Source organism: Schistocerca piceifrons, chromosome 9, assembly GCF_021461385.2.
Source record: "Schistocerca piceifrons isolate TAMUIC-IGC-003096 chromosome 9, iqSchPice1.1, whole genome shotgun sequence".
Taxonomy (NCBI): Eukaryota; Metazoa; Arthropoda; class Insecta; order Orthoptera; family Acrididae; genus Schistocerca; species Schistocerca piceifrons.
In genome coordinates this window covers 171335885-171357863 of record NC_060146.1, presented here as the reverse complement: position 1 = coordinate 171357863, position 21979 = coordinate 171335885, and the positions used below count along the sequence as shown (strand labels likewise).

Genomic DNA, 21979 nt, shown 5'->3' with positions numbered 1-21979 from the left:
GGGCGCTGCAGTCATGGACTGTGCGGCTGGTCCCGGCGCAGGTTCGAGTCCTCCCTCGATGTTTGTGTGTTTTTCCTTAGGATAATTTAGGTTAAGTAGTGTGTAAGCTTAGGGACTGATGACCTTAGCAGTTAAGTCCCATAAGATTTCACGTACATTTGAACATTTTATGGTGAAAATAGGGAGGATTACTAAAATGGCTGCTGTTGAAATAACAGCATGGAACTTAACATGGAACAAAGCCAATTCGCTAACACAAAAGGTGACGTTTGGTTAGACAATCCTCCAGGTAATGTAATTATTCAGCCTGATGAAGTTTCATATGACGTAACTCTTCCAATGGATGATCGTGAATCGAATATGCAAATAATTACTCAGTCAGCTGACCTAGTTACACCATTCTTACAAAGTTCTCAAGCAGTAGAAGAAAGTATAAAATATCTTAAAACTGAACAACAAACGAACTTTAATAATACATCACCGCAATTAAGAAAACAATCCAGTGATTTAATATAACTGACTACTAATTTTAATAATTTTTCACTTCAATGTAATTCCTTAACAATGAAGTATTGCAACTAAACACAGCTGAACGTCGGGGTCTTCCAGAAGCCATGCGTTCTTTGTTTAAGGAAAAAAATTAGAAAACAAAGTTGATATTTTTGTGAAAGAGCAGTGGTCTAAAGTACAGAAACAATGTGATGATCAGTGAGAACACATTGTTAATGCGTTTTTGGCAACAGCTTTCATACAACGACGTAGAACTTAATAGTAAACTTGATTCAGAATTACAACGTGTGGTAAATGAATTGGTAACAGACGCTATTACTGAATGGGACAAATCCAGTGAATCAGTAAAGTCAGAATTATCACAGATGAAATCTACTCCAAGCAAAGATTTACCAGACTTGTATGAAAAAATTAAAACTCAAATCACAACCGTACAACAGGAACAGTATGCGGTTGAAGGAATAGTTCAGGGCACCCTACAAATTCCAGAATGAGATTTTCACTCTGCCGCGGAGTGTGCGCTGATATGAAACTTTCCTGGCAGATTAAAACTGTTTGCTGGGCCGAGTTCGAGTCACGCATGGTCCACCTGATATTAGTTGGCAAAATCAGGGCCCGTCTGCAAATATCATCGAAGTGACTAGTTCCGACCACACTAAGACCCCCAACGCTGTTCGTTTCATTGGGTGAGACAATTAGGACAATAGCGTTAACCTGTTAAGATAATAATGACGGATCTGATACAAGAGATAAACTGAGTACGGATCAACACAAGTGTTCCAATATACCACAAGAATTAATTCAAGTTTCAGTTAAAGCCATATATGGGAAAATTCCTTTTTCAATTATTCTAGACACTGGTGCCCCTTTTAATGTCATATCACAGAATTTATACAACAATATTAAGGAGATAAACGAAGTGCCATCTTACCTGGTACAGAACTGTCGTATAACCGGAACTATAGGTGTAAAATTGTTTCCTACGAAGTGGCAGACACTAGTGGTTGTTATAATAGGAAAATGCGCTATCTTATGACCATTCCTAATCTTGAGCCATCTCTTAAACGAATGTATACTTCGTATGGTGATATTTTCGGTTTTTCTTATTCTATGACTGAGGAATTTTGTAAGTTGAAATGACATGTTTAATGTCTCAATATTGGCATAGAAACACACGCTTTTACACAGTTTACAATGTGACAATGTTAAAACAGTTGTCAGGATAACGCAGCTCGTCAACATCAAAAGTGAAATAATCGTAAACACAACAATATTAAATATTAACTCACTGAAAGTTAAATTATCCTAAACGCGACAATATTAAAGTTTTACTAGAAGTTTCTTTACAAAATTATTCTTACGATTTCCCTATGATTTTGGTCAATACTACGATAAATCATCCGACCCCGGTTCATAGTTTGGAACTATTTTTAGGATGACAATCAATTCTACGGTGGATCGCTAGTTATGTGACAAAGTGAGGAAGCGGTATTTAGCTTAAGCTGCGATGACCTGTCGTCTGCTAGGCCACACTCTCCTCTGAAATTCCTATAAAACTAATTAAAATCTTTGCTGAATTTTTTCAGCATAAACTCGCCCTATGCTTCTCATTATGCGAGAAAACATGTATTCATCCCTAGTCTTAGAATGTGGCTATACACACGTGCATGGCTGGAGCAGCGGGCATATTATAATGCCCTCTGTTCTCACAAGAGCCATTAACTAATTGGCTGGTTCGTTTCTCCACAGTTGGAGCTAAACGATACTACAGCTGATTTCTAGCTGGATATCAGCCGCTGTGAATGCAGTGTTCACCGAAATTTCTTCTCTGCATCGTACAGAGGGTTATGCGCTCCCTTCTGCACTTGCCAATTCAGAGAAGAGTGCCCCTCAAAATTTTCGTCTTGTCTTTCTCATAGCTGAACTGTCTCCTCACAGCATTTTTCGACCAATAGGACCGTTCCTCTTATTTTGTGGTAACTCTCTCTACCAACCGCAAGGGGCCCTACCAATAACTTGCGTCGAAGCTTCGGCTCTTTACTCCTTCCTAATGCGTTTCCACCAATCGGACGTTTTGCGCCCACACCAGACGTCAAAATGCGTACATTGTCTCTCACGTGTGTATCACTCGCTGGACATGTGATCGAAAATGCGTCACTGGTCTTGTTAGTATCCATTTGGAATTCTGAAACGCTGTTTTTTAAAAGCTTTCTTTCGTGTCCTCCCTCAGATGGTCCACTAACTCGCTCTCCCCGTCTAAGTCACCCGGTCGGTCATTGACCTGGCTTGGGACGCCTCTGTAAGTGATTTCCGTTGTGTCTCCCGTGGCTCGGCCTTGCCTCTGCTCTCGCCCCTGAATTCCCAGCTAAAATGCCTGTCACTGCTTGTTGCACATGCTGCTCATAGACATGCATTATATAGGAACGGTGTGCTAATTACCGTCGGTTGAGTGTCATCCCTTTTTACATTACATACTGATAGGAAAATTTGCTCATAACCGCCGAATTAAGTTAGGTGCCATGTTCACCTTCCCGTTGCGATGTATAAAGCTCTCATGTAAGGTGCGAATCTAACCTTATTCTGCCACCTTACAAATTGGCATGGAGTTTTTCTGAGAAAAGGACGTAATATTATTCTCACTCTAACCACAGAGCCTCGAACAATTATTTTCCGGTGCACTCTTTGTTTTCAAGAATTTTATCTTAATAATCTGATAATATTTACCATCTGGGTTTAGTATTAAATCAGCTACGATATCTTTGCCCTGAGTCCACAAATATTATTTACCCGTAGACTTTTCTTTGGGTAAATACTATTTGTGGACTCAGGGCAAAGATATGGTAGCTGATTTAATACTAAACCCAGACGGTAAATATTATCAGATTATTAAGATAAAATCCTTGAAAACAAAGAGTGCACCTGAAAATAATTCTTCGAGGCTCTGTGGCAAGAGTGAGAATAACAAAGCCTACATTCACGACAAAGTAATCGAATCATGCTATCTCAGTTCAGAACAATATGATATGATATCCACTCCTTCAGGCCACAAGTGGCTCATCAGGACCGTCCGACCGCCATGTCATCCTCAGCTAAGGATGCGGATAGGAGGGGTGTGCGGACAGTGCACCGCTCTTCCAGTCGTTACGATGGTTTTCTTCGACCGGAGCCAATACTAGTCGGTCGAGTAGCTGCTCAATTGGCATCACGAGGCTGAGTGCACCCCGAAAAATGGCAACAGCGCATGGCGGCCCGGATGGTCACCCATCCAAGTTCCGGCCACGCCCGACAGCGCTTAACTTCGGTGATCCGACGGGAACCGGTGTATCCACTGTGGCGAGGCCGTTGACTTGTCCAGACGAATAACTATAATTAGTAAACATAGTTATGAAGTATTTTCATGCATTTGATGAAAAACCAGGCATAATACATTAAGGTGACAAAATTGAAGGGGCACCTCCCAATATCGTGTCGGACCTCCTACTGCCCAGAGTAGAGCAGCAGGTCAGGGTAGCATGGGCTCAACAAGTCGCTGGAACACCCCTGCATAAATACTGACCCATGCTGCCTGTACAATGTCCACAACTGCGAAAGTGTTGCCAGTGCAGGACTTTGAGCACGAACTCACCTCTTGATTACGTCCCATAAATGTTCGATAGAATTCACGTCGGGCGATCTGGGTGGCAAATCATTTGTTCGAATTGTTCAGAATGGCCTTCAACCAAATTGCGAATAGTTGTGGCTCGGTGACATGCCGCATTGCCATCCATAAAAATTGCATCGTGGCTGCAAATGGTCCCCAAGTAGCCGAACATAACCATTTCTACTGGAAGACCCTGTTCATTCCATGTAAACATAGCCAACACCATTACAGAGCCACCACCAGCTTGCCTTGCTGACAATATGGGTCCATGTCTTCGTGGGGTCTGCGCCACACTCGATCCCTACCGTCAGCTCTTGACAGCTGAAATCGGGTCACAGCTGACAAGGCCACAGGGAGTAGCGTCTTTGATTAGTAAGCGCCCTCGGTCCTGGATTCGAATCCCGGCACCGCTTAAATGCTGAATAAAGATCAGTAGCAATGGCGGCCAAAGGCTTCTGGCATAAGAAGTCAATGGCCTTGTCAAAGAGCGGACCGAGGTTTGGAAGAACCTCTTGTCCTTGGGGTGTGAAACTGCCCCTAAAGGCGGAAGAATGAGCAATGATCAACGGCATGAGGATGAAGAAGACAGAGGAAATCATTGCATTAACGACACATAATGTGTATCCACAGGAAATGTCGCCTGTAAATGAGAAACTTTCATGATGGTTGGTCTCTCCTTTGGCAAAAGATTCCATACTAGTCCCCCATTTGGATCTCCGGGAGGAGACAGCCAAGGGGGACGTGACCATGACAAAAAGACTGAATAACCAACGAAAGGGGTTGTGTTGGGTTGTTTTTGGGGAAGGAGACCAGACAGCCAGGTCATCAGTCTTATAGGATTAGGGAAGGACGGGGAAGGAAGTTGGCCACTCCCTTTCAAAGGAACTGTTGTGTACATAGTTCTGCATAGTCAGCGCGTACACAACTTTCCCACTAGAGCGCGCCCCGCTAAGCACAACAGCGCAGGCGCAGCACTCATCCGTCTCCGCATTATGAGATGGCGCTGTCTTAGAGACGGACCAAATTCTGCTTCCGCTGATCCACGTATTAATACGTAACGCAGCCAATGAGATTGCTGCTAACACAGAACCTTTTCCCCTCGCGGATCACACTCGCGCAGTGATACCTGAACGCTCGAGGTATTATAACGAGTGTACAGACCTCCGATTAGTCAGTCTGCATTAGTCTGTAGTCAAGTTTCAGTCTGCGCCTAATACGATTATCATATTCCTGTACATAGCCATGAAGATAAATATATAGACACTTTGTCAAGTATCAGAGATATGTGAGAATAAGATTAAGGTACCAAGACCAAAGGAACTTCAGATTGTCAACTGTAAATAGCATCCAGAATCAAGTTAAGTAAGGTTTATGATTGTTATTATTTTAATAAATGTGTGTGAAAATTAATCAAGTTCTGTTTAAAGTTGGTCACCGTCAATCTGGTACTCTAAGCGTGCAAGTGGCATTTCTATCATCTGACCTAACGGCAGAAGATAAACATGCCACGATAACACCACGAGACATATTGCTGACACTCGCCTACTTCGTTAGAGTGACAAGTCAAATAATCTGATGGTGTGTGTACCGAAGGTCTTACAGTACGCACACCACGGGAACCATCCCGGCATTTGCCTGGAGCAATTTAGGGAAATCACGGAAAACCTAAATCAGGATGGCCGGACGCGGGATCGAATGGTCGTCCTCCCGGATGCGAGTCCAGAGTGCTAGGCACTGCGCCACCTCGCTCGGCCCAACGAAAGGCTAACGTTCTACAAGTCGGGGCGTGGAACGTCAGAAATTTGAACGTGGCAGAGAATCTGAAGAAGGAAGGGCTAACGCTCAGTTTAGATATGCTGTGGGCCAGTGAAATGAAATGGAAAGAAGACGAGGATTTCTGGCCAGATGAGTATAGCTAACATCACCAGCAGCAGAAAATTGTGTGGCGGCAGTAGAATTCGTTACGAACAGGAAGATAGGGCAGAGAGTGAGTTACTGTGAACAATTCAGTGATAGGGTTGTTCTCATTAGAATTGATAGCAAACCAACAACGACAAAGAAGTTCAGGTGTACATGCTGACGCAAGCAGAAAATGAAGAGGTGGAGAAAGTATAAGAGGGTTTTGAAGGGGTAATTGAGTACGTAGAGGGAGGTGAAAATCTAATAGTCGTGGGGGAATGGAATGCAGTTATAGGGAAAGGAACAGAACAAAGGGTTGCTGGAGAATATGGGCTTGGTACTAAAAATGAGAGAGAAGAAAGACTAATTGAGTCATGCATTAAATTTCAGCTGGTAATAGCGAATGCTTTCTTCAAGAACCACAAGGGAAAGACGTATACTTGGAAAAGGCCGGAGGATACTGGAAGATTTCAGTTACATTACATCATGGTCAGACAGGGATGCCGAAATCACATACTGGATTTTAAAGCGTACCCAGGAGCAGACACAGACTCAGATCACCATGTGGCACTGATAAAGAGTAGGGAAAAGTTTAAGAGACTAGTCAGGAAGAGTCGATGCTCAAGGAAGTGCGATATGGAACTACAAAGGAACGATGATATACGTTCTCGGATTCAATAGATACTGCGATAAGGAATAGCAAAGTAGGTAGTTCACTTGAAGAGCAATGGACAACTCAAAACAGGGCAATCTAAGGAGTCGAAAAGAAAACTGTAGGTATAAAGAGGCAACTGCGAAGAAACCAAGGGTAACCGAAGAAATATTAGAGTTGATCGATGGAAGAGGGGATTACAAAAATATTAAGGGAAATTCAGGAATACAGAAAGACAAGTCACTTAGTAATGAAATAAATAGGAAGCAAAGGGTAGCCAAGGCGAAATGGCTGCATGAGAAATGTGAAGAAATCGAAAAAGAAATGATTGTCCGAAGCACAGACTCAGCATATAGGAATTCAAAACAAACTTTGGTGAAATTAAAAGCAAGCGGGGTAACATTAAGAGTACAATGCGAACTCCAGTGTTCAATGCAGAGGAGGGAGCAGATAGGTGGAAAGAGTTCACTGAAGGCTTCTACAAGGGGAAAGATTTGCCTGATGACGTGATAGAAGAAGAAAAAGGAGTCGACAGGGAAGAGATATGAGATCCAGTTTTAGAATTGGAATTTAAAAGAGCTTTGGAAGACTTAAGACCGAATAATGGCAGAAGGGATAGATAACATTCCACAACAAGTTCTAAAATCATTGAGGGGAAGTCGGTACAAAACGGCTATTCACGTTGGTGTGTAGAATGTATGAGTTTGGTGATATATCATCTGGCTTTCGAAAAACAATTATACACACAATTCCGAAGACTGCAAAGAGCCGATAAGAGCGAGGAATACAGCACAATCAGCTTAACAGCTCATGCATCAAAGTTGCACAGAAGAAAGGAAAAGAAAATTAAGGAAGTGTTAGATGCCGATTAATTTGGCTTTAGGAAAGTAAAGTCATCAGAGAAGCAATTCTGATGTTGCGGTAGATAAAAATCCATACATCGAAGAAGCAATGACTGAAATATAGATAATACCCAAGTTTAGCATTTGAATACAGTATAATGTTACCCTCTGCGAGGATTTTTACAGATTTAACTGTGAAATGCCTAAAGAATTTTTGCTTATCGGACTTGAAATTAAAGTTACGTAAAAACACAGAAAGCATCAGTTCCAATTTAGATAATGTTTTTAACTAATCAAATTTATTCAAAAGAAAAGGAGTACAGTCGCCAGCCTAATTAGGCACAGAAATGTGAAACATTTCCTTTAAAGAAATAGTAAATAGTTTTGGTGGAAAAAACACCACTTATAATCCTTTCTTACGAAAGGGCAATGAACCCTGCCACAAGCAGAAAAATGTTATAGTGGATAAAAGCAGTTATTGTGAGATATCCAAGTTCTCACAAACACAAATGACATTTTAACACTCATAAACAGTAAATACTTTGCCAAACCTGAATTATTTCTTCACAGCAATTTCAATTCATTACTAAACTAGAAATGGACATGGGCCTAGTCTTATTTCATCAGATATTTTCTACACAGCACAAATTTAATTAATATTCACTTGCATTGAGATTCACACATTCCTTAGGAAGCAATGTAGTAACTGTTTTTGTGAATATTCAAGTATATATACTTGAATATTTCTGGTATCTCAACGGCAGACTTTTCAGCATTCATTTAACTTTAGGACTCTGTATCTCAGAATGAACAAAAATGGACTTGTACCACTATTGCAACAAGCCCTTCATATATGTCAGCTAATAGTTCTGGTCGCCTTATGGAATAAATCTAGCAGTGTAGTGTTCAGTGGATGTTAAGGGTTGTCTTACAAAGTTTACCACCATTTAATTTCACACGTTTGGTGATCAGTTGCTTGTTTCTTTTTTTTAATTAACCTTTGATATTGTATTTGCTGTTTTACAGCAGGTTTGTGATTCAGTTCTGGGCTCGAACGCATCAATTGCTTTCGATAATGATGTCATGTGACTGTCTTCGTCTGTTTCAGTAGCTACGAAAACGTTCTGTCTTCCACCGCAATGCCGGTCTTCGACATGAAAATCACCGTTGAAAACATTCTCTGCATGTACTTCCACTAACAGTTCCCTCACCATTGGTATTACCCAGCATTTTATGAGCCACAGCCACACATTTCTTCGTTAAAGCAGAAAATTAAAACTTTCCGCAAATGGCAAGAAATGGGTACGTAAGTTGACGCACTTAATCAGGAATAACCTTATGATGCAATCACAAATCGACTAGTGATTTATGGTATTACGTTTACAGATGCCAAAGCTTATTGTATTACACCTACGACCAACCACCCGAACGCCACTTGCTGCTACTGCCGTCTATTGCAAAACGGCGGAAGCAAAGTTGTAGACCTAATACACTACTGGCCATAAAAATTGCTACACCAAGTAGAAATGCAGATGATAAACGGCTATTCATTGGACAAATATATTATATTACAACTGACTTGTGATTACATTTTCACGCAATTTGGGTGCATAGATCCTGAGAAATCAGTACCCAGAAAAACCACCTCTGGCCGTAATAACGGCCTTGATACACTTGGGCATTGAGTCAGACAAAGCTTGGATGTCGTGTACAGGTACAGCTGCCCATGCAGCTTCAACACGATACCAAAGTTCATCAAGAGTAGTGACTGGCGTATTGTGACGAGCCAGTTGCTCAGCCAACCATTGCCCACACGCTTTCAATTGGTGAGAAATCTGGACAATGTGCTGGCCAGGGTAGCAGTCGAACATTTTCTGTATCCAGGAAGGCCCGTACAGACCTGCAACATGCGGTCGTGCATTATCCTGCTGAAATGTAGGGTTTCGCAGGGATCGAATGAAGGTTAGAGCCACGGGTCGTAACACATCTGAAATGTAACGCCCACTGTTCAAAGTGTCGTCAATGCGAACAAGAGGTGACCGAGACGTGTAACCAATGGCACCCCATACCATCACGCAGGCTGATACGCCAGTATGGCGATGACGAATACAAGCTTCCAATGTGCGTTCACCGCGATGTCGCCAAACACGGATGCGACCATCATGGAGATGTAAACAGAACCTGGATTCATCCGAAGAAATGACGTTTTGCCATTCGTGCACCCAGGTTCGTCGTCGAGTACACCATCGCAGGCGCTCCTGTCTGTGATGCAGCGTCAAGGGTAACTGCAGCCATGGTCTCCGAGCTGATAGTGCATGCTGCTCCAAACGTCGTCGAACTGTTCGTGCAGATGGTAGTTGTCTTGCAAACGTCCCCACCTGTTGACTCAGGAATCGAGACGTGGCTGCTCGATCCGTTACAGCCATGTGGATATGATGCCTGTCATCTCGACTGCTAGTGATGCGAGGCCGTTTGGATCCAGCACGGCGTTCCGTATTACTCTCCTGGACCCACTGATTCCATATTCTGCTAACAGTAATTGTATCTCGACCAACGCGAGCAGCAATGTCGCGATACGATAAACCGCAGTCGCGATAGGCTACAATCCGACCTTTATCAAAGTCGGAAACGTGATGGTGCTCATTTCTTCTCCTTACACGAGGCATCACAACAACGTTTCACCAGGCAACGCCGGTCAACTGCTGTTTGTGTATGAGAAATCGGTTGGAAACTTTCCTCATGTCAGCACGTTGTAGGTGTCGCCACCGGCGCCAACCTCGTGTGAATGCTCAGAAAAGCTAATCATTTGCATATCACAGCATCTTCTTCCTGTCGGTTAAATTTCGCGTCTGTAGCACGTCATCTTCTTGGTGTAGCAATTTTAATGGCCAGTAGTGTATTATCAGAAGAAACTATTTTCTCAGAATAGACAATACGTGTTGTCCAAGTCTCTGAGTAGTGCTGAATCCATCATCAACAGAGCGGAATCTTTTGGCTGATTTTGGCCTCACCACGATCTATTTTCAGTTCAACGATGATTTTCATGAGCCGTCCTCTCTATCCGGCTGTGGCCAATTAGTTTATGGAGACTTTTCAAAAACGGGCGTTGTAGACCGCTAGTAAAAGACCAGCCAGGTGGTACCGCTACGTCGATGATAGTTTCGTGGTATGGGCACACTGTGCAGAGAACTGGATGCCTCCGTGATACATCTCAACAGTATCAATCTAAAAATTCAATCTACTGTGGAGACGGCGAAAAATGGCCAACTGAATATCTTGGATGTGTCCGTTATCAAGCGAGGAGACGGTCGGTGCGGTGTAGAGTACACATAAAATCCACGCATACTGATCGTTAGCTGCATAAAGACTGTAACCACCACCCCAGTAAAAAAAAGGTATTATTAAAATCTTAGGGGACAGAGCGCACAAAATTTATGTACCTACTTACCTAAAAGATGAGCTTGAACGTCTACGGTCGACAATCAAGAAGAATCTTCGTACATCCAGTTTTAAATTGGATGATGGTGGGATATCAGCTGGTTTAATTTTTAATATATATGTAACTCCTCCAGCTGTACTTAAGATTTCATATTTATTTGGCTACTAGTTTCGACGTTGCATCAATGCCATCTTCAGGCCCGTATACTTTCATGATATCAATTGTGTGTGGCTGAGTACTAGAAGTCCGCGGTGAGACCAATACGTGCTCCACGTGGATGGCGGGCAGCCCGCCATCCATGTGACCGCGGACTTCTAGTACTCAGCCACACACAATTGATATCATGAAAGTATACGGGCCTGAAGATGGCATTGATGCAACGTAGAAACTAGTAGCCAAATAAATTTGAAGTCTTAAGTACAGCTGGAAGAGTTTCATTTTTAACAAAAATTCAAGAAGAATGGTTATTCTAACAAAAAGGTAGATCGAGCACCCAAGGTAGAGAATCAGGACCGATGAGGAACGACAGCCACCCAAAATTTTCCTTCCTTCCATCGGTACGGTTGCAGATCGCATTCAGAAAGTGTTGAGCAGCTATGGTGTGGAAACTACCATCAGGCGCATCAGCTAGGTAAAAGAAAGTTTGCCGAGCGAGGCAGCCGCGCGGTCTAGGGCGCATTGTCACGGTCCGCGCCGCTCCCCCCGTCGGAGCTTCGAGTCCTCCCTCATGTGTGTGTGTGTGTGTGTGTGTGTGTGTGTGTGTGTGTGTGTTTTGTCCTTAGCTTAAGTTACTTTAAGTTAGATTAAGTGGTAAGTAAGCTTAGGGACCGATGACCTCAGCAGTTTGGTCCCGTAAGGCCTTACCACAAATTGCCAAATTTTCCAAAAGAATGTTTAAGATCGGCAGAAGATATACGACATCCTTTCGCTACACCGGATGAACATGAAATTCCTTGTAGTTGTGGACTTGTTTATGGTGGTACCACAAAAAAAGTGTTAACACCAGTCTGGTTGAACACAACTGTCCCATGGGTCACGCGGATAAATCGGTCGTAGCGGAATATCTTTACAAAGAGGGTGATCATGAAGTAAAATTCACAGAGACGAGTGTCATACCAAAAATATCGCATTATAATGCTTGTATATTTAAAGAGGATATTGTGTGTGTGTATGTGTGTGTGTGTGCGTGTGTGTGTGTGTGGTGTGTGTTGTTCTTAGCGTAAGTTACGTTAAGTTAGATTAAGTAACTGGTTAGACATGCGTATTCAGTTACAGAGATATGTAAGCAGGAAGAATACGGCGCTGCGGTCAGCAACCCCTGTGTAAGACGACAAGTTTGCGCAGTTGTTAGATCGGTTACTGCTGCTACTATGGCAGGTTATCAACGTTTAAGTGAGTTTGAACGTGGTGTTATAGTCGGCGCACGAGCGATGGGGCACAGCATCTCCGAGGTAGCGTTGAAGTGGGGATTTTCCCCTACGACCATTTCACGAGTGTACCGTTAATATCAGGAATCCGGTAAAACATTTAATCTCCGACAGCGCTGCAGCCGGAAAGAGATTCTGGAAGAACGGGACCAACGACGACTGAAGAGAATCGTTAAACGTGACAGAAGTGCAATCCTTCCACACATGGCTGCAGATTTCAATGCTGGGCCATCAGCAAGTGTCAGCGTGCGAACCATTCAACGAAACATAATCGATGTGGGTTTTCTGAGCCGACGGCGCACTCGTGCACGACACAAGGCTTTACGCCTCGCCTGGCCTTACCAACACCGACATTGGACTGTTTGCGACTGGAAACATGTTGCCTGGTCGGACGAGTCTCGTTTCAAATTGTATCGAACGGATGGACGTGTACGGGTATGGAGACAACCTCATGAACCGACGGACCCTGCATGTCAGCAGTGGACTATTCAGGCTGCTAGACGTTCTGCAATGGCCTGTGCAGTTGGAGTGGTATGGGACCCTTGACACGTCTACATACAACTCTGATCTGTGACACGTACGTAAGCATCCTTTCTGATCACCTGCACCCATTCATGTCCATTGTGCATTCCGACGGATTTGGGCAATTCCAGCAGGACAATGCGACATGCCACTCGTCCAGAGTTGCTGAATTGCTACAGAGTGGTTCCAGGGACACTGTTCTGAGTTTAAACTTCCGCTGGGCACCACTCCCCATACAAGAACATTATTGAGCGTATCTGGGATGCCTTGCAACGTACTATCCAGAAGTGATCTCCACCTCCTCCTACTCTTACGGACTTATGGACAGCCCAGCAGAACTCATGGTGTCAGTTCCCTCCAGCGCTACTTCAGACGATTGTCCACTCCATGACACCTCGTGCTGCGTCACTTATGAGAGCTCGCGGGGGCCCTATACCATGTTAGGCAGATATACCAGTTTCTTTGGCTCTTCAGTGTATAAACACAGTAATAATTTTAACAGAAAAGAGGAAGGTGTTAGATTAGATTAGATTAGATTAATACTAGTTCCATGGATCATAAATACGATATTTCGTAATGATGTGGAACGAGTCAAATTTTCCAATACATGACATAATTAAGTTAATTTAACAACATAATTAAGTTAATATAACAACTTTTTTATTTTATTTTTTTAAAATTTTTTCCTTAATTTATATCTAAAAATTCCTCTATGGAGTAGAAGGAGTTGTCATTCAGAAATTCTTTTAATTTCTTCTTAAATACTTGTTGGTTATCTGTCAAATTTTTGATACTATTTGGTAAGTGACCAAAGACTTTAGTGGCAGTATAATTCACCCCTTTCTGTGCCAAAGTTAGATTTAATCTTGGATAGTGAAGATCATCCTTTCTCTTAGTATTGTAGTTATGCACACTGCTATTACTTTTGAATTGGGTTTGGTTGTTAATAACAAATTTCATACGAGAGTATGTATACTTAGAATCTACTGTGAATATCCCTAGATCCTTAAATAAATATCTGCAGGATGATCTTGGGTGGACTCCAGCTATTATTCTGATTACACGCTTTTGTGCAATATATACTTTATTCCTCAGTGATGAATTACCCCAAAAGATGATGCCATATGCAAGCAATGAGTCAAAATAGGCGTAGTAAGTTAATTTACTAAGATGTTTATCACCAAAATTTGCAATGACCCTTATTGCATAAGTAGCTGAACTCAAACGTTTCAGCAGATCATCAATGTGTTTCTTCCAATTTAATCTCTCATCAATGGACACACCTAAAAATTTTGAATATTCTACCTTAGCTATATGCTACTTATTAAGGTCTATATTTATTAATGGCATCATACCATTTACTGCACAGAACTGTATGTACTGTGTCTTATCAAAATTCAGTGAGAGTCCGTTTACAAGGAACCACTTAGTAATTTTCTGAAAGACATTATTGACAGTTTCATCAGTTAATTCTTGTTTGTCAGGTGTGATTACTATACTTGTATCATTATCAAAGAGATCTAACTTTGCCTCTTCATGAATATAGAATGGCAAGTCATTAATATACACTCCTGGAAATTGAAATAAGAACACCGTGAATTCATTGTCCCAGGAAGGGGAAACTTTATTGACACATTCCTGGGGTCACATACATCACATGATCACACTGACAAAACCACAGGCACATAGACACAGGCAACAGAGCATGCACAATGTCGGCACTAGTACAGTGTATATCCACCTTTCGCAGCAATGCAGGCTGCTATTCTCCCATGGAGACGATCGTAGAGATGCTGGATGTAGTCCTGTGGAACGGCTTGCCATGCCATTTCCACCTGGCGCCTCAGTTGGACCAGCGTTCGTGCTGGACGTGCAGACCGCATGAGACGACGCTTCATCCAGTCCCAAACATGCTCACTGGGGGACAGATCCGGAGATCTTGCAGGCCAGGGTAGTTGACTTACACCTTCTAGAGCACGTTGGGTGGCACGGGATACATGCGGACGTGCATTGTCCTGTTGGAACAGCAAGTTCCCTTGCCGGTCTAGGAATGGTAGAACGATGGGTTCGATGACGGTTTGGATGTACCGTGCACTATTCAGTGTCCCCTCGACGATCACCAGTGGTGTACGGCCAGTGTAGGAGATCGCTCCCCACACCATGATGCCGGGTGTTGGCCCTGTGTGCCTCGGTCGTATGCAGTCCTGATTGTGGCGCTCACCTGCACGGCGCCAAACACGCATACGACCATCATTGGCACCAAGGCAGAAGCGACTCTCATCGCTGAAGACGACACGTCTCCATTCGTCCCTCCATTCACGCCTGTCGCGACACCACTGGAGGCGGTCTGCACGATGTTGGGGCGTGAGCGGAAGACGGCCTAACGGTGTGTGGGACCGTAGCCCAGCTTCATGGAGACGGTTGCGAATGGTCCTCGCCGATACCCCAGGAGCAACAGTGTCCCTAATTTGCTGGGAAGTGGCGGTGCGGTCCCCTACGGCACTGCGTAGGATCTTACGGTCTTGCCGTGCATCCGTGCGTCGCTGCGGTCTGGTCCCAGGTCGACGGGCACGTGCACCTTCCGCCGACCACTGGTGACAACATCGATGTACTGTGGAGACCTCACGCCCCACGTGTTGAGCAATTCGGCGGTACGTCCACCCGGCCTCCCGCATGCCCACTATACGCCCTCGCTCAAAGTCCGTCAACTGCACATTCGGTTCACGTCCACGCTGTCGCGGCATGCTACCAGTGTTAAAGACTGCGATGGAGCTCCGTATGCCACGGTAAACTGGCTGACACTGACGGCGGCGGTGCACAAATGCTGCGCAGCTAGCGCCATTCGACGGCCAACACCGCGGTTCCTGGTGTGTCCGCTGTGCCGTGCGTGTGATCATTGCATGTTCAGCCCTCTCACAGTGTCCGGAGCAAGTATGGTGGGTCTGACACACCGGTGTCAATGTGTTCTTTTTTCCATTTCCAGGAGTGTATATTAAGAACAACAAAGGATCCAAGACCGACCCTTGTGGAACCCCATTCTTGATAGTTCCCCAGTTTGAGGAATGTGCTGATCTTTGCATTTTATGAGAACTGCTTATTTCAACTTTCTGCACTCTTCCAGTTAGGTACGAATTAAACCATTTGTGCACTGTCCCACTCATGCCACAATACTTGAGCTTGTCTAGCACAATTTCATGATTTACACAGTTAAAAGTCTTTGAGGGATCACAAAAAATCCCAATGAGTGGTGTTCGCTTATTCAGATCATTCAAAATTTGATTGGTGAAAGCATATATGGCATTTTCTGTTGAAAAACCTTTCTGGAAACCAAACTGACATTTTGTTAGTACTTCATTTTTACAGATATGTGAAGCTGCTCTTGAATACATTACTTTCTCAAAAATTTTGAATAAAGCTGTTAGAAGGGAGATTGTACGGTAATTGTTGACATAAGATCTATCCCCTTTTTTATGCAAAGGTATAACAATAGCATATTTCAGTCTATCAGGGAAAATGCCCTGTTCCAGAGAGCTATTACACAGGTGGCTGAGAATCTTACTTATCTGTTGAGAACAAGCTTTTAGTATTTTGGTGGAAATGCCATCAATTCCATGTGAGTTTTTGCTTTTAAGCAAGTTTATTATTTTCCTAATTTCAGAGGGAGAAGTGGGTGAGATTTCAATTGTATCAAATTGCATAGGTATGGCCTCTTCCATTAACAGCCTAGCATCTTCTAATGAACACCTGGATCCTACTATATCCACAACCTTTAGAAAATGATTATTAAAATATTTTTAACTTCTGACTTTTTGTTCGTAAAGTTTTCATTCAATTTGATGGTAATACTGTCTTCCTGTGCTCTTGGTTGACCTGTTTCTCTTTGAATAATATTCCAAATTGTTTTAATTTTATTATCAGAGTTGCTGATTTCAGACATGATACACATACTTCTGGATTTTTTAATAAATTTTCTTAATATAGCACAGTAGTTTTTATAATGTTTGATAGTTTCTGGGTCACTACTCTTTCTTGCTGTCAGATACATTTCCCTTTTCTGGTTACAAGATATTTTTATACCCTTAGTAAGCCATGGTTTGTTACATGGTTTCTTACGAGTATATTTAACTATTTTCTTGGGGAAGCAGTTTTCAAATGCATTTACAAAAGTGTCATGAAATAAATTATATTTTAAATTGGCATCAGGTTCACTGTATGTTTCATCCCAGTTTAACTGCTGTAGGCTTCCCCTGAAATATGCAATTGTTAAATCATTGACTGACCGTACTACTTTGGAGGACTGTTTAGTACTGCTGAATGGAGCTATGTCATGTACTGTAACTAACTGTGCACCATGATCAGAAAGACCATTCTCAACAGGCTGAGCATTTATCTGGTTAAACTTATCTTGGTCTATAAAGAAGTTATCTATCAGTGAGCTGCTATTCTTTACCACCCGAGTAGGAAAATCAATAACGGGTGTCAAATTGAAAGAACCGAGTAATACTTCGTCATTTTTCCTATTACCCTCTTTCAGAGAATCTACATTGAAGTCCCCACAAATAATAATTTGCTTCCCCCTGTCTGACAGATAACACAACAAGTAGTCCAAATTTTTCGGAAATAGATGAAAATTTCCTGATGGGGACCTATATACAGTTACAATTATAAGTTTGCCTTTATTTAATTTAAGCACACAAGTACATACTTCTATATGTTTCTCTACATAAAACTTTTTTGTTTCTACACTTTTTGCACAATGATAACTTTTGACATATATGGCAACTCCTCCTTTCTCCATATTTTCTCTTATTATGTGTGCAGAGAGCTTATATCCACTTACATTTACCTTATCCATATCAGTAACAATGTGGTGCTCAGACAGGCATAGTATATATATTTCATCCTCAGCTTCTAAATCTTCTAAACAAACCAGAAGCTCATCTATTTTATTCTTTAAACTCCCAATATTTTGATGAAATATACTTACATTATTTTTAATTATACTTTTACGAGAACCTTTCCTTATTCTAACCATTGCAGTACTCTCCCCTCTGAGTTTCTCATTGTGCTTAGGCCTAGTTCCTATACCAGTGGTCACATGGTGTTCAGAGAGGCAGATTATGTCAACTGGGTTGGGTGACTTTAATTCATCAATGCAATTACCTAGGACTGAGATACAACTTGGTGGAGATAAAATTTCCAGTGACTGGTGAAAATTTATAATTGACAGCTCTGATTGGTGATCCAATGTGCTAGAATTGTGCTGTTTAATTTCTTTCCTAAACTGAAGATTTGTTCCAATCCTGACCTCTCGTAGAACTTGACATCTTTCTGTCTTACCTATCCTAAAAAAGGTGCTGCTCCACTGGTATTTTACCATTCATGGCAGTGCCTCCCCCCCTCCCTTAAATTTCCTGCTATTACCCCAGCCAGTTTACTCTTCCCTTTCCTGTTGAGATGTAGGCCGTGCCTAGTATAGTCCCACCTACTGAAAGAATCAACAGGAACCACACCAATATGAGCGCCTGCACCCGACTCAAGCAGCCCTTCCAACTCCAAATTAACTCTCCCAACAGAAGAGTTCAAATGAGGCCAGTCATGGCGTCTCAGGACAGATACAAATTCAACATTGGTGTGTCTCGACGCCGACGCAATCTGTACCAGATCACACTCTATACTGTACCCAGGATCTCTGTCGATACTGTTCCCTGGCCCTCCCACAATAACCACGGAGTCTTCCCTGGTAAATCCTTTACAGAGTGAACCTAAATCCTCTGTCACCTGATCCAGACTAGCATTTGGTTTGAAAAAATTTGTGACCTGGTATTCTGGTCCTAATTCCTCCTGCAGAAGTTGGCCTACACCTCTGGCATGAGAACTGCCTAACAACAAAACTTTCTTCCTTTTCGATGACTTTCCTACATTCTTTTTCAATTTCCTATTGAAAGTTTGTTGTGTCCTGTCTACACCTACCTCTGCTTGAGACTCATCAGTTTCTAACTGAAGCAACAGGTCAAACTTAATTTTGACATTCACCACAAAACTGTCAGACTTAGTTCTAGGCCTGTTCCTTCTGTTACCTGTTGCCACTTCCCACCTCTCTTTAAATTAGATACAATTTGGATATCAACATTGCAATGTAAGAATGACGATGGATTACTTTCAGTCGAGATTATTGGCACTGCCAGAGGTATTTCCGAAGCCGACGTCACGTGATGGACAGTGGTGCTCTGACTGCCTACATATTCGGTGGTCCTCGAGCTCTTATTGCAGTTCGCCATTTTACCTCTGAAGATGTCTTCCGCAGTCGGAGAGGAAACGTTAGAAAGTAAACAGCCTGCGAACCCGGAAGTTCCCAATCAAACAAATAAAGAGCGTCACAACAGCAAAACCCGGTTCACCCTTTCGTGCACCGGATCCAACGCTCTCTTCAGCAGCTGGTGGACGTCGGTTCTCCGGTTAGCTTTATGTGGGTTCCTGGCCATGTCGGTATCCCTGGGAACGAAGCTGCAGATGCCGCGGCCAAGGCTGCGGTCCTGCAGCCTCGGACAGCTTCTTGTTGTGTCCCTTCGTCGGATTGTAGCAGGGTCATTTGTCGGCGCATTTTATCGCTGTGGCATGCCGATTGGGCTGCACTTACAGACAACAAGCTTCGGGCCTTGAAACCTCTTCCCGCGGCTTGGACGTCCTCCTCATGCCCTTCTCGGCGGGAGGAGGTAGTTTTGGCCCGGTTACGAATTGGACACTACCGGTTCAGTCATCGCCATCTGCTGACGGCTGCGCCGGCGCCGTTCTGCCCATGTGGGCAATTGCTGACGGTCCGCCACATTTTAAAGTCCTGTCCGGATTTTAACACACTGCGTCTTGATCTTGGCCTGCCATGTACTCTAGATGCCATTTTAGCGGATGACCCACGAGCAGCTGCTCGCGTTCTTCATTTTATCAACTTGACAACCCTCTCTAAGGACATTTGATTATGCTGTTTTTTAAATCCTATGCCTGTCAGTCTGTCTTTTATCGTGTTTTCCGTTTCGTTGCTGTTTTAAACTTGTGACTCGCGGTGCATTCCTAACGTAGTCTGGGCGCTAATGACCGTTGAAGTTGTGCGCCCTAAAACCACAAAAAAAAAAAAAAAAACAGCAAAACGTGAGTCTAAACTAAGGCTCCAAAGGACATTGTCCTCCATGAGTCCGTCTACACCTATTTAGTGAAGGAATGAAAGTTACAAACAATAAAGTCTTAAATGATGTCAGGTAGAGTCATGTCATGCAGACACAAGCAGCAGATCACTTAATTTTTTACTTTTATTAGCTATTATGAATGAACTGCTAAGTTTTAGGTTTCCTCCTTATATCATGTCACATGTTGGTTGTAGGTCTTCCCGTTTTTAATCTTTTAAAGCAAATAGAGCACCGTGCATCATTGATATCGCACTTTGTAAAACTCTCCCAGAATTGTGATTGTCTACTTTGTACCACAAGTGAGAGCTACCATATAGACCAGATGGAGAAATTTTTACACTCTGCATGTAGATGCGTACCATCTAATAAGCCACGCCACGTGGTAACAGGAAACTTATTGTCTCAGCAACACCTCACCAGTTCTTATGCCACGTGTTTGTTGCTCGTTTCTGACGCCATAGTTATTAAAATAGCACTTATCACTTTTCACGTTTTCTATAATAACTCAATAATTCAAAGCAATGAAAATTTCACGAATAAAAATTACTAGTTCTTTAAAAAAAGGTTTATTTAAAAACGAAAATTTTTAGCACTGCTACTACGGCTAATTGATATTTCCGTTTTGTAGCTAGTTCTTATTAAAACGAAAAACGTCTTTTGTAACCGAAGAAATACTGAAAAATACCGCTTATTCAGAACTGGCGTATCGGTTTCGATTTTAACCGGTCTGTTTGTCCCATCTCTAGTTCAGTAACGTGAGCAGCCGGCTGGTTATGGTGCGAGGTGTGGAAAAGACGAGCCATTCCACACACATACACACAGCAACACACGTTCGCAGTAGCCACAATGTTGTGTCGCCGACTTGATGTTAAACTTAGCCGACCGTAGTGGCCGAGCGGTTGTAGGCTACAGTCTGGAACCGCGGGTCCGCTGCGGTCGCAGGTTCGAATCCTGTCTCGGGCGTGGGTGTGTGTGGTGTCCTTAGGTTAGTTAGGTTTAAGTAGTTCTAAGTTCTAGGGGACTGATGACCTCAGAAGTTAAGTCCCATAGTGCTCAGAACCGTTTTGTTAAATTTATCTACAAGTGTGGCCGACGATAGTCCCAGCCACTTACTTAAATGACGTCGATGAGTGTGCCGCGGTTGAAAAACTGTTCGGTTTCCACGACCAAGACAAATACGAAAACAGGTTTGGCAAGGACGCCTGCTGTGCCTGTTATGAACTTTGTTACTGGAATCACGAACGATGGCGTGGGTAAGGCACGTATCTCCCAGCTCTATACATACACTCCTGGAAATGGAAAAAAGAACACATTGACACTGGTGTGTCAGACCCACCATACTTGCTCCGGACACTGCGAGAGGGCTGTACAAGCAATGATCACACGCACGGCACAGCGGACACACCAGGAACCGCGGTGTTGGCCGTCGAATGGCGCTAGCTGCGCAGCATTTGTGCACCGCCGCCGTCAGTGTCAGCCAGTTTGCCGTGGCATACGGAGCTCCATCGCAGTCTTTAACACTGGTAGCATTCCGCGACAGCGTGGACGTGAACCGTATGTGCAGTTGACGGACTTTGAGCGAGGGCGTATAGTGGGCATGCGGGAGGCCGGGTGGACGTACCGCCGAATTGCTCAACACGTGGGGCGTGAGGTCTCCACAGTACATCGATGTTGTCGCCAGTGGTCGGCGGATGATGCACGTGCCGTCGACCTGGGACCGGACCGCAGCGACGCACGGATGCACGCCAAGACCGTAGGATCCTACGCAGTGCCGTAGGGGACCGCACCGCCACTTCCCAGCAAATTAGGGACACTGTTGCTCCTGGGGTATCGGCGAGGACCATTCGCAACCGTCTCCATGAAGCTG

At 43.4% G+C, this 21979-nt stretch overlaps 1 pseudogene; it reads right to left on the bottom strand.

Moving 5' to 3' along the window:
* Positions 1-3739: 3739 nt before the first annotated feature.
* Positions 3740-3857, bottom strand: LOC124717666 (annotated as a pseudogene).
* Positions 3858-21979: the final 18122 nt, after the last annotated feature.